The following is a 12,831-nucleotide window of genomic DNA, read 5'->3' as shown; positions in this document are numbered from 1 at the left end:
GCGGAATAAGGTGGGCGAATTTCAAAATTTTTTCTCTCCCTTTCAACTGGGAATCGAATTCCCTATTTAGAAAATCATATTTTCAAGGATCAATCTTGAACCATAAACTAAACCAGATCTGAACCAAAAGGAGTAGGAGAGAGGTATACCTGATACAGAGAAATATTATCTCTCAATGGAGGTGTTCACGCCCAAGGAAGGATCCAAAGACTGCTCCCACTGAAGATGGCACAGTGCTTGATGGAGCAGAATCAGCAGCGTTCTCCAAGAACTTGATCCTTCGTAAGAATAGCTGGATGGCACGTGAGCACTGCTTCCAATCAGTCCTTTCACAAAGAACTGATGCCAAGATCAAATCTTGATTTCTCCTACAAAGTTGGAGATCGGACTGGAGGTCTGGTGGTGGCAGGAAGGAGGCGGCAAGAAAGTATTTCGTAGAGATTGCAGAAATCTTTCTTGTGATTTCAGCTCTGAAGACTAGAGATCTTGGTGTATCTTCTATGTGTCTAAAGGCTGCCGCCCCTTGTTTTTCTTGTAACCCTAAAGGATCAGCTCCTAATCCAATTAGGAGTTGCTTATCCAAATCACATTTGGATCAGGCTTCCCTTTAGGTGATGAGGATAAACCCTTATCTTATCTGTAGATTAGATCAGTCCTCTCCTAATCCTATTAGGAGGCTCATAGATCTAAATCTTATTTAGATCTTGGGCTCTCTGAGTGAATAGGGTCAAGGCCCAATCCTATCAACTGATTTAATCCCAGATCCGCCCCTCATTTAAACCGATCAAATCAGCCCAATTTCGAAATGGGCTTCAACCCCATTAATGTTGTATGCTCACTGAGCCTTCCAAACTGCTGCCCAGTTGGGCTTCCTTGTATGGCGTGGGACCCAAGCATTGATCTACACATCAGCCACATGGGTTCGGCCCAACCTTTGTTACAAGGCCTGGCCGAATACACTGCTATGGACAGTGCACCCCCTGAAACCCATCACATGGGCTCTATGGGCCCAACACTTACCATTAGTGGTCCCTAGGCCAAGCCACCTTGTAACACCCAGGGACTGTGGATAGATGCAAGATTAACCCATTAGGTATTGCCCTCAATGGTCTTACAATCAACCTCTCAGCCCATAATGATCAAACACTGCCCGACAAGAGACGACCTCTCCCTCGGCTGCAAGGAACAGTGTTGCACTCTCTGCCTTTATGGATCCCAGGAATTAAAACCTTTTGCAAACATTTCGAGACCATAATGTATATATACTTTTATATCTCATATAAAATATATTTTGCAAGACAAATCTCAATGATTGAAATCGGCTGCCGGCAGTCTTGGTTTCCATCAGAGAGAGTGCATCCCCGATCATTACCTTTGTCCAACAAATGGGCTGATCCTGTCACTATGATCACCCACTCAGATGAATTTTTAGACTGTCCCAACATACCCAGGTTTTGACCCCCGCTAAGGATCTCACTGATTGGTACATCAAAGACAGCCCAATCCGACACCTAGTGCAGTATCATAATCGAGTCTAGGGGTCAGGTGTAACTTTCCAGTTTTTCCCATTAATCTCCAAGGTCCAGGGCAATACTGGAAATGTGGTCCAATTCAAAGATTCAATTGATCCTACACTGCATGTGCCTAGGGTCTCACCCTAGTAGCTGAGACAAGCCACCCCAACCGACTTGGTGGCACATCAGTGTCAGCTTTATCAAGATAGGTCTCCCCAGACCGACCCACTGGCTGTGAACATTCTAAACTAACACGAGTCTCATTAAGTGTCCAGTTTAAGGGTATTACACAGAAACATACCAAGGGAACATGAATCAAATATGTACTTTTATTCATTTACAATAAATTCATAATGTACATCATTCTGATTGAAGCTAAGGGCATACAAAACTGTCCAACAATCATTCAATAACTTTTACTTACACTTTCCCCAACACACCAAGAATATAAAAAAAGAAAGGATGGAGATTATCGTGGTGCCTTCATCCATGATTTATCTGAATGGTCTTCCATTTTTAACCTATGCTTTGACTTCAACCTAAATAATACACATCCAAACACTTTCAGCCTTGAAAAACAAGATTTAACATAGGCATGCACCTGAGCTAAGGCACAAGTGCACTATACTTGAGCCTAGTCGGATTTCAAACCCTAAATGGCTTAGCCCTTGATGGGTGTTTTGTTTTACTGAACAAAATGACCTCTCATGTATTTTTATAGTGGATAAAACAACTAAATAATAAAATATTCAAGGGTATAGGAACCTACCCCAGTTCAGCTTCAGCCATTAAGGAGTCCAATATCCTTAAAATATTATTCATACAAAGCAATAAACTTTTCAACTTAGCTAGTTGCTTTAATCTGTTATCATTCAACCTCCTCCTCCTCCTCTCTCTCTCTCTTGTAATAGTTTATTCCATCCCTACTACATCACTGCGTGTAGGTTGTACTCAGGTGGTGAATGTCTAGAAGTTAGGCCCCTACTAAGTTGGGCATTTGGAAATAGATGTTCAAACGAAGAATTGACAAGATTCCCTTCATGGGTGGTTATAAGGCCAAACATATTGATAAAGTGAGAGTCATAGAGCTATTCTTATGTGGTTTATCATTTGGTTTTGTGTTTCTGGTCCTTTCAACCATCCTACAATTAATGATGTAATTCATAATTTGGTTTATGCCCTTAGGCTATGTTTGGTTTGTAAAGGTTTCCTAACATTTTCCTTCCTTTCCCTACATTTTCCTCCAAACTAAACACATCCTAAGGGTATGATTTTTCATTGCTGACCTGGTTTTGTTATCAATGTCACTTGTTTTCTCATGTTTTCAGGAAAGTCCCAACCTGATCCTTCTAAACTTTTCACCAATGTTTATGTAAAAGATTTTGGACTTGAGGTAAGTTCCATTTCTTTGTTATCAATCTTTCTTTGTGTTGTTATATTTTTGTTTTAATGAGAAAGAACCATGGTTTTAAAAGGCTAAAGGTGAAGGTGAGGCGGTTGGGTGTGAAAGGGGCGAAGCCAAAGCCTCAAGGCATTTTGAGGTGTAAGCCTTGAACCGAAAAAGAAAGAAAATAAAAATTGTGTATTTATATTTATTAGAAAAAAAAACAAATGAAGGAAAGATAAGTTATTTTTTCTAGATTTACATCACCCAACCCAACCTGAATTTGACCTGATCTTGGGACCAAGCTAACAATTTTTTTATGAAAAAATAATCATATATACAAACTGCCAAACTTATTATTTTTTCATTTTATATTTTCTCTAGTATTTTATTCCTTGCTTTTTTTCTCATTGTGGTATAAAAGCACCGAGGTTTGTTTATTATTTGTAGCTCCATTATTGATAAAAAATTGATTTGTAGTTCCATTGGTTTGTTTGAGACTTTTAATTTTAGCTACGTAGTCCATAAAGAAGTTATTTGGATGAGGTAACTTGGGGTCATTTGATAATAGCTGAATATGCTGAACTGTTAAAGCTTATTGCTTTGTCTTTTAGTGAATAAGTTCTTAAGGAAGTTGTGGACTCCTTAATGGCAAAAACTGAAGTTTGGTAGATTACTATGGCTACATTTGGCAATCCTTATTTTAAGGACTTATCTCCTTTTTGCAATTAACAATTCAGTGTTCATAGAGGCATTTTAAGTGCAAAAGGGGGATAAGTTCTTAAAATAAGGAATGCCAAATGCAGCCTATATATATAATTTAATAGTAACTTCCATTAACAATATTTCCAAAAACAAAATGTCCTTATTTAAGCCTTGGGCCTTGCACATCACAAGGCTAAAGGCTTAAAGGCGTAGGCCTCTAATAACTTAAGGCCTAAGCCTTGGCAATGGAGACAAAGGCTATTGAGGCCAGGCCTTTTTGGTCGGCCTTGCCTTGAGGTTTACTTACGTGGTGTTGAGATGTCATCAAGGCAAGAGCGAGGTATCCCAAGTGCTCCTGAGGTTTACTTACATGGTGCTGAGATGTCGTCTGACTATTTTGAGGTGACACGTGTCATCATGTCACTAAAGGGCCAAATCGCCCTTCAACACCTTTCAAGGCTTAAGAAAAATCATCAATATATGTACAATATTCATATTATGTGTGAATTTACTATGGTTTGGCATTCTATAAACCCAATCTAATCCTTTTCTTATTTCAAAAGAAATCTAATCCTTTTTTATTTCTCCCCTTCAAAAAAGGTCAAATGACTACTCTTATTATTAGAATTGTTTGAATCAATCCACAATTGTTTTTAGATAAAAGGTCCTACTAAGTGTTAACTCATAGTTGAGTCGGGATTTGCTGCCTACCATGCCATGTGTAATAGGCTACAACATAGTCCCTGATCACCATGAGGACTCACCCTCGATGGGGTAGGGAAGGGGATGATTTTCCCCTACGAGAATGGGGATGGGGAAATTTTCATCCCCGTTGGCAGTGACGAGGTGGGGATGGGGAGAGGACTCCCCACTCTACGAGGTCCCTGACCCCCATCCCATGGGGATCCCTACTAATTTATATGTATGTATGTACGCATACATCAATACATGTATGTATGTATGTATGTATGTATGCGTGTGTGTGTATATTAATATTTTAAAAAATATGGTTGAATATGTTTGAATATATTTGAATATTTTTTCATAGGATTGTAAATTTTAACTATTTTACATTTAATTTTTTGAATAAAATAGAAAACAAAAGCAAAATACTTAACATTATAAAAAATCACAAGGAGTGGGGATCCTTGTGGGTACAAGGATGGGGATAACCTTGTACGTGCTGACGAGGATGGGGATGGGAACGAGGATAGGGATTTTCATGGGGATGGGGATGGGGAGTGGCTCTCTGTCCCTGCCCCTCTCCGTTTCCATTCCTATACATAGATGTAGGTCTCATGTGTATTGAACATTGGCATATTCACTTGTGATTGGTTACATAGCCCAATACGCACAACATTGCAAGAAATAGATCCCGAGTACACACAATTTTATGTCCATGATACAGGCGGATCTAGTTGACCCATCTAGATGACCCATGTTAATATATGACTTAGTTGATAGGGTTAAAAACTTAAAATATAAGGCGGGCTTGATTAGGCTGGAATGGGGCCAACCCCAACACAATCACAATGCCATCCACTCATGCCAAATTGGTTCCCTAGCTCGGACTACCAAGTTATTGCCTATTGCATCTGCATCTTCAAGCATTCAAATTTCCTAGTTCTTGTCTGCCATTTTCTTTTAGTGTTACATATTACACGTAGCAAGGAGATTAAGGTGTTAGAACAGAGCAGGGTTTGTGGTAAGGTCCATTGACAATACCACAGAGCCTATAGTCATAAGCATTTGATCCCACACTTCCATATTTTCGGAGGGATGCCTATTGACCATCTTAAAGCTTGTTTCATAGGGCTTCATCTTTGATTGAGCTACTTTCACTAAGGGTCTGCTCGCTTGTTTTGAAGTCTAACATATGAAAGTGCAATAATTACATTAAGAGGTATATTGATATTGGTGAACATTTCTTTCCTCTAAACTCTGAATGCAGAGAATGTTGTTTTGAATTCTGAAAATGATCAAATATCCATTTTGACCCCAAATATAGGAGCTTTTGTTTGTCTTCTTAGAGGTATCATTGGAAAACAAAAAATTGTATGATTGCACTTTAAGAAATAAGAGATAAGAGGAAACGAACAAGCCCTAAGCCACTTTGAAAAAGTTACTAAAACTAACTTTACCGGTAGGTTGTCTCCTTGGCTAAAAGAAAACATGTTGAGGGATTTCCAGGTTTTAACGAAACATAGATTCTAGGATTTCCATGTATAGGCTACAAAGATGAGGATGGTCTTGGAGTTTGGAAGCAAGGAAAGATGATTTTGTGTTTTAGTACCGGGATAGGTTGAATCTTGGATCGGTGTACGTGGTGGAGGCTGGCTTCGCTATTCATAGACATAAAAAGGAATAAGATTATGAACATGGAACCAAAATTCCAAAATACTCTTTAGTTGGCATAATGCCAAGAGGTGGATCCCACTTATTTCTCCCTCTGGTCTTTTGGGACACAAAGTGGTTAGAACACATTCTTAAGCTGGCTCAAGGGATGACACATGTCAGTACAATATTCTGGTACAGCCATGGTTATGCACCTGACATCCAAGGGCTGGTCTCAGCTGTACTCTTTTGTTTACTTGTCTCGTAGTCTACACGGTGTCTCGCAAGCTCTACAAGATAGTGTAACTCTACAAGGTAGGATGTCCCATTTGAGCGAGTGGTGTTTTCATAATGTGGTTCCTTTTGGAGTTTTATTTGGTTTGGCGAGGTGACCTGCAAACTTGGTTACTTGTAAGCTTCTTAAGATGGGTTGTAAATATTTTCTTGTCTCACCTCATAGGACAGATTATCAATGCGATGACTCACTTCTTTGCCCTAAAACTCATGTTTACTGTCTTACACCATGTGGGTCCATTTGGCAAAGTAAGAAGCCACTGTGTGAAAAGCTCTCTTTGTAGAGAATGAAAACCTATTCAGGGATCTCACCTAACAGCTTAAGCTTAATGCCCTGTTCATTTTTAGGGAAGCTATTTACCCATGTAAATGCACTTACTTGTGTATGTTGTAACTACATGGGTAAGTTCCTTTACCCATGTTTTTTATTTCCCAGGTAAATAAGACAATGATCGTTTTAGCCATAAAAGTCTATTGTAAAAAGGGGCAATTTTGTCCCATCAAAGTGTTGAAAACTTTGCCCCTAGGTGGAAATAGGAGAGGGAAAGCAAATTTTCTGTGGACTTCACATAAATCTGAAAAAGAATATGGGTATTTTGAAACCAAAATCCCATTGACCAACTTCCCCTCTCTCAAAATCCAAAAAACGAATGTGCCCTAAAAGTAAATAGGATTCGATTCTTGCCGCCCAACTCTTTTAGTCAACCTCCCATGAAAGGAAGAAATACCTACTCTTCTACTCCCTCGCCTTTTTTGGGAAACCACCTAGAAGCTTATAACATCGACAAAAATTTAAGAAAAAATAGTAGGGCTTGTTGGGAACCTTCATTATATTGCACAACCCCAAGACGACATCTATGTCCAAAGGGCAGTCAAGATTGTAGCTGAGAGAAAGTGCTCCCATGAGGGTCAAAATGGCATTTAAGTGGAGTTGCCCCAAAGAAATACCATAAAGTGAGAGCACCTCGGCAATGAATGGATGTAGAGGAAATGAAAGGCTGGCCATCAATGACTCATCGAAGACATAGACTCCGCCTTGAACATGGCTCCAAGGGAACTGGTTTGAGCTAGGTAAAATATAGTTGAACTCATTCGTGATGTGGAATGAAGACACTAAACCAACAATTTCTTCTCCGCTTAGCTCACTGGGACTGAATTGGGAGTTGGACTACAACTCTTGTTGAGAAGTTGATGTCCCAATATGGGAAACTCACTTATCTCGTGCCAAAGTCCCTTCCTCGGCCTGAGCAGAATAAGAGGACCCCCTTTTGACTCACTCGAAGACATGACTAAAAACAAGGAAAAAGACTCACTATCTTTTTGGGAAACAAAAACTGGCCTCACCTGACCGGATTTAGCCCACCAAACTGACAACAACTTCCCAATAGAATTCACCTCCTATTGCTGGCCTCACTCTCTCGACAGAAATCTCAGAATAGTATGATTGGGACCCCTACAGCGACCTCTTTATTTATAGCCATGGGCACAGAAAATCAACGGATGAAGCGACGCGATGACAGATCAATGGTTGAGAATGTCACACCACTCGTGAGTGAATTTGAGTTTTAAAATTTATGCGCCCAATTTAAAATTTTGAAATTTAATTTGCTGTGTGTGAGTCCGTCCTCGAGTCTAGTTGGGGAAATAGGCCAAGCAATTTGCAAACTGATGGGAAGATTCACCACAGGCCGAAGATTGACAGTGAGCTACTCCCTTCGTTGAACCAACATTGACTCGGGAGTGGGGGCAATTGATGAGGGGCTATTTGGCCCTCATGTGACATGATCATGCGTGGCACCTCAAAATAGTTAGATGACATCTCAGTACCACATAAGTAAACTACAGAAGAGCCTCAGATATCTCGCTCCTGCCTTGACGACCTCGACACCGCCTCAGTAGGTTGAATTGTGAATGGCCCGGTAGAACATCAGGTTGGCGTAAGAGGCAGCCTGTCTCCTGCCGACCTGACCTGAGTTTGCCTAGTGACCTACCCGATGTGCTAAGAGACCTCTCTCATAAGCGGGTTATTGCCTCTGACTTCCCCGGGATTACGATGCCACGTTGGAAGAGCTGATTATCACCCCGCCCATTTCAGGCGCAACTAGATAGATGCTACCCGCTTACGCGGAGCCCATCTCTGGGCGTGAAACCACCTCCGAACCAGATAGGCTAGAGATCTCAAATGTGCTTCGTGAGCCTCACGGAAGCTTGCCTATATAAAGGTATCTCCATTCATAGAAAAGTTTTGTGCGATTTGGCTCTCATACATTCTAGCTCTCTTGCATTATTGTAAATGCATTATCAGTTTGCTGACTTAAGCATCAAAGTGCCCACCCCAGGAACAACAACCCTGACACTTTGATCAATTCTTTTTTGTAGCTTGGCAAGGTGACCTACTTAGTCCAACATTTGAGTTGTCCACTAGAAGGGAGTACCAGATCACACATCATCTAATTACCAAAAAATAAAAAATAAATGACTATCCGTTTGGGAGTGTCAAGGACCAAGGAACCATTCAACCAAAAAGTTTAAACTGTTAGGTGTGGTCTCTGAATATGTTTTCACTCTATAACCTGCCACTTCACACGAAAGTGTATTGGACTTGCAGCATGGAAAAGCACAGGCCATTCATACCTTTTGCTGAAATCTAAAGAATTATAATGGGGGGGCAAGAATCGAACACTAGACCACATAGCCAAACATGCTTTCATACCATGTCAAGTGTTCAATTTGAGAGAGGGGAAGTTGGCTATGTGGCCAGTACACATTCTTAAGCTGGCTCATGGGATGACACATGTCAGTACAATATTTAGGTACAGCCGTGGTTATGCACCAGACATCCTAGGGCTGGTTTCAGCTGTACTCTTTTGTTTACTTGCTTTGTATTCTACACGATGTCTCGCAAGCTCTACAAGATAGTGTAACTCTACAAGGTAGGATGTCATATTTGAGCGAGCGGTGTTTTCGTAATGTGGTTCCTTTTGGAGTTTTATTTGGTTTGGCGAGGTGACCTGCAAACTTTGTTGCTTGTAAGCTTCTCACCTCATAGGACAGATTGTCAATGCTATGACTCACTTCTTTGCCCTAAAACTCATGTTTACTGTCTTACACCATGTGGGTCCATTTGGCAAGATAAAAAGCCACTGTGAAAAGCTCTCTTTGTAGAGAATGAAAACCTATTCAACGATCTCACCTAATAGCTTAAGCTTAAAGCCTTGTTCGTTTTTAGGGAAGCTACTTACCCAAGTAAATGCACTTACTTGTGTATGTTTTAACTACATGGGTAAGTGCCTTTACCCATGTTTTTTATTTCCCAGGTAAATAAGACAATGATCATTTTAGCCATAAAAATCTATTGTAAAAAGGGGCAATTTTGTCCCATCAAAGTGTTGAAAACTTTGCCCCTAGGTGTAAATAGGAGAGGGAAAGCAAATTTTCTGTGGACTTCACATAAATCTGAAAAGGAATATGGGTATTTTGAAACCAAAATCCCATTGACCAACTTCCCCTCTCTCAAAATCCAAAAAATGAATGTGCCCTAAAAGTAAATAGGATTCGATTCTTGCCACCCAACTCTTCTAGTCAACCTCCCATGAAAGGAAGAAATACCTACTCTTCTACTCCCTCACCTTTTTTGGGAAACCACCTAGAAGCTTATAACCTCGACAAAAACTTAAGAAAAAATAGTAGGGCTTGTTGGGAACCTTCATTATACTGCAAACCCCGAGACGACATCTATGTCCAAAGGGCAGTCAAGATTGTAGCTGAGAGAAAATGCTCCCATGAGGGTCAAAATGGCATTTAAGTGGAGTTGCCCCAAAGAAATACCATAAAGTGAGAGCACCTCGGCAATGAATGGATGTAGAGGAAATGAAAGGCTGGCCATCAATGACTCATCGAAGACATAGACTCCGCCTTGAACATGGCTCCAAGGGAACTGGTTTGAGCTAGGTAAAATATAGTTGAACTCATTCGTGATGTGGAATGAAGACAATAAACCAACAATTTCTTCCCCGCTTAGCTCACTGGGACTGAATTGGGAGTTGGACTACAACTCTTGTTGAGAAGTTGATGTCCCAATATGGGAAACTCACCTATCTCGTGCCAAAATCCCTTCCTCGGCCTAAGTAGAATAAGAGGACCCCCTTTTCACTCACTCGAAGACATGACTAAAGACAAGGAAAAAGACTCACCAGCTTTTTGGGAAACAGAAACCGGCCTCACCTGACCGGATTTAGCCCACCAAACTGACAATGACCTTCCGACAGAATTTTCTTCCAATTGCTGGCCTCACTCTCTCGCCAGAAATCTCAGAATAGTATGATTGGGACCCCTGCAATGACCTCTTTATTTATAGCCATGGGTGTAGAAAATCAATGGATGAAGCGATGCAATGACAGATCGATGTTTGAGAATGTCATACCGCTCACAGGCGAATTTGAATTTTAAAATTTGGGTGCCCAATTTAAAATTTTGGAATTTGAATTTGCTGTGTGCTAGTCTTCCCTCGAGTCGAGTTGGGAAAATAGGTCAGGCAATTTACGTATTGACTGCATGATTCTCTACAGGCCAAAGAATGCCAGCAAGCTTCTCCCTCCGCTTAACCAGTATCGACTCGAGAGTGGGGGGCAATTAATTTAAAGGAGGGAGAGATCCATCGTATGGACTCCAAGATTGCAGCAGAATAGGGTGGGCAAATTTCAAAAAAAATTCTCTCTTCCCTTCAAACTGGGAATCATATTCCTTGATTTTAGAATACAATATTCAAGGATCTAATCAAACCAAAACCGAACCAGATCTGAACCAAACAGAAAGGGAAGGGTTATACCTGATACGGAGAATCGGTATCTCCCAACATCGGTGTTCACGCCTAAAGAATACTCCCAAGATCTGCTCCCACTGAAGATGACGCAGTGATGCTGGAGCAGAACCAGCAGTGTTCATCCTACGAACCAAATTCTTCACAAGAAATCGATGGTAGCGAAGAGCACCACACACAATCCGCCTTTCAACAAAGACTGATATCAAGAACACCTTCTTGATCTTTCCCTCTCAAAGAGATCGAACTAGGCAGTGAATGGCGGTGGTGGTTGAAGAAGAACTCTAGAGCTGAAGTTGGCATATTTGCTTTTCTTCTCTCTAGGGTTTCTGAGATCCAATCACAATTTGCAGGAGGAGGGTCTTGTGAAACCTTGGTTCGAATTTTAGTAATTCAATATTAGGGTATCTCCCCTTTCTTAGTGATTAAGAAACCTCCTAATCCTATTAGGAGTTATCCCAATCCAAATCTGTATTTGGATAGGGAATTATCTTAATCCTATCTGCTGATAAGGTCAGCCCACTCCTGATCTTATCAGGAGATTACTAGATTCAAATCATTAATTGAATCTGAAATTTGCCCCTTTAAGTGGGTAACTAAATCAGCCAGTTCGAAATGGGCTTTAGGCCCAATAAGTATTAAGTGCTCAACAGGCTTTCCAACTACTGCCAAGTTGGGCTTCTTTGTTTGGCATGGGACCCAAGCATTGATCTACACATGAGCCACATGGGTTCGGCCCAGCCTTTGTTACAAGGCCTAGCCGAATTCACTGGAGAGCCCAGTGAACCCCTTGAGCCCATCACATGGAATCTATGGGCCCAACACTTAAACTAAGTGGTCCCTGGGCCAAGCCATCATATAAAAACCTAGGGACTGTGGATAGATGCAAGATTAGCCCATCAAGTGTAACCCTAAATGGCCTTACACTTAACCTCTCAGCCCATAAAGTTCAAACACTGCCCGACAAGCGAGGACCTCTCCCTCGACTGTAAGGAACAGTGTTGCACTCTCTGCTCATATGGATCCTGGGAATTAAACCATTTGCAAACATTTTGAAACCATACATATCTATATATCATATATATAAATTTTTGCAAAACAAAATTCCAACGATTGAAATCAACTGCCGGGAGTTTGATTTCCATCAGAGATAGTGCATCCCTGATCATTACCTTTGTCCGACAAAGGGGCTGATCCTGTCACTATGATCACCCACTTAGATGAATTCTCAGATTGTCCCAACATACCCAGATTTTGACCCCCACTAAGGATCTCACTGATTGGCATATCAAAGACAGCCCAATTCGACACCTAGTGCAGTATCATAATCGAGTCTAGGGGTCAGGTGTAACTTTCCAGTTTTGCCCATCAATCACCAAGGTCCAGGGCAATACTGGAAATCTGGTATGGTTCAAAGATTCAATTAATCATACACTATACGTGCTTTGGGTTTCACCCTGGCAGCTGAGACAGGCCACCCCAACACTTGGCAACACACCAGTATCAACCTTGGCAGGATAAATCTCCCCAGACTTATCCAATGGCTGTGAACGTTCTAAGCTAACACGAGTCTCATTAAGTGTCCAGTTTAAGGGTCTTACCCAGAAACATACCACAGAACATGAATCAAACATGCACTTTATTCATTTACATTAAATGTCGAAAGTACATTAAGACTGATTATAGCTAAGGGCATAGAAAGTTGTCTAACAGGTCCCACTTGCACTTAGGTCCAATCTGGTGCAAGCCGGAGTCCCATGCTTTCCATGTGTTTCTCAAAC

The sequence above is a fragment of the Nelumbo nucifera genome, chromosome 3, assembly GCF_055504915.1.
Source record: "Nelumbo nucifera cultivar China Antique chromosome 3, China Antique-T2T, whole genome shotgun sequence".
Classification (NCBI taxonomy): domain Eukaryota; kingdom Viridiplantae; phylum Streptophyta; class Magnoliopsida; order Proteales; family Nelumbonaceae; genus Nelumbo; species Nelumbo nucifera.
Note: the sequence above shows the minus strand (reverse complement) of the source record.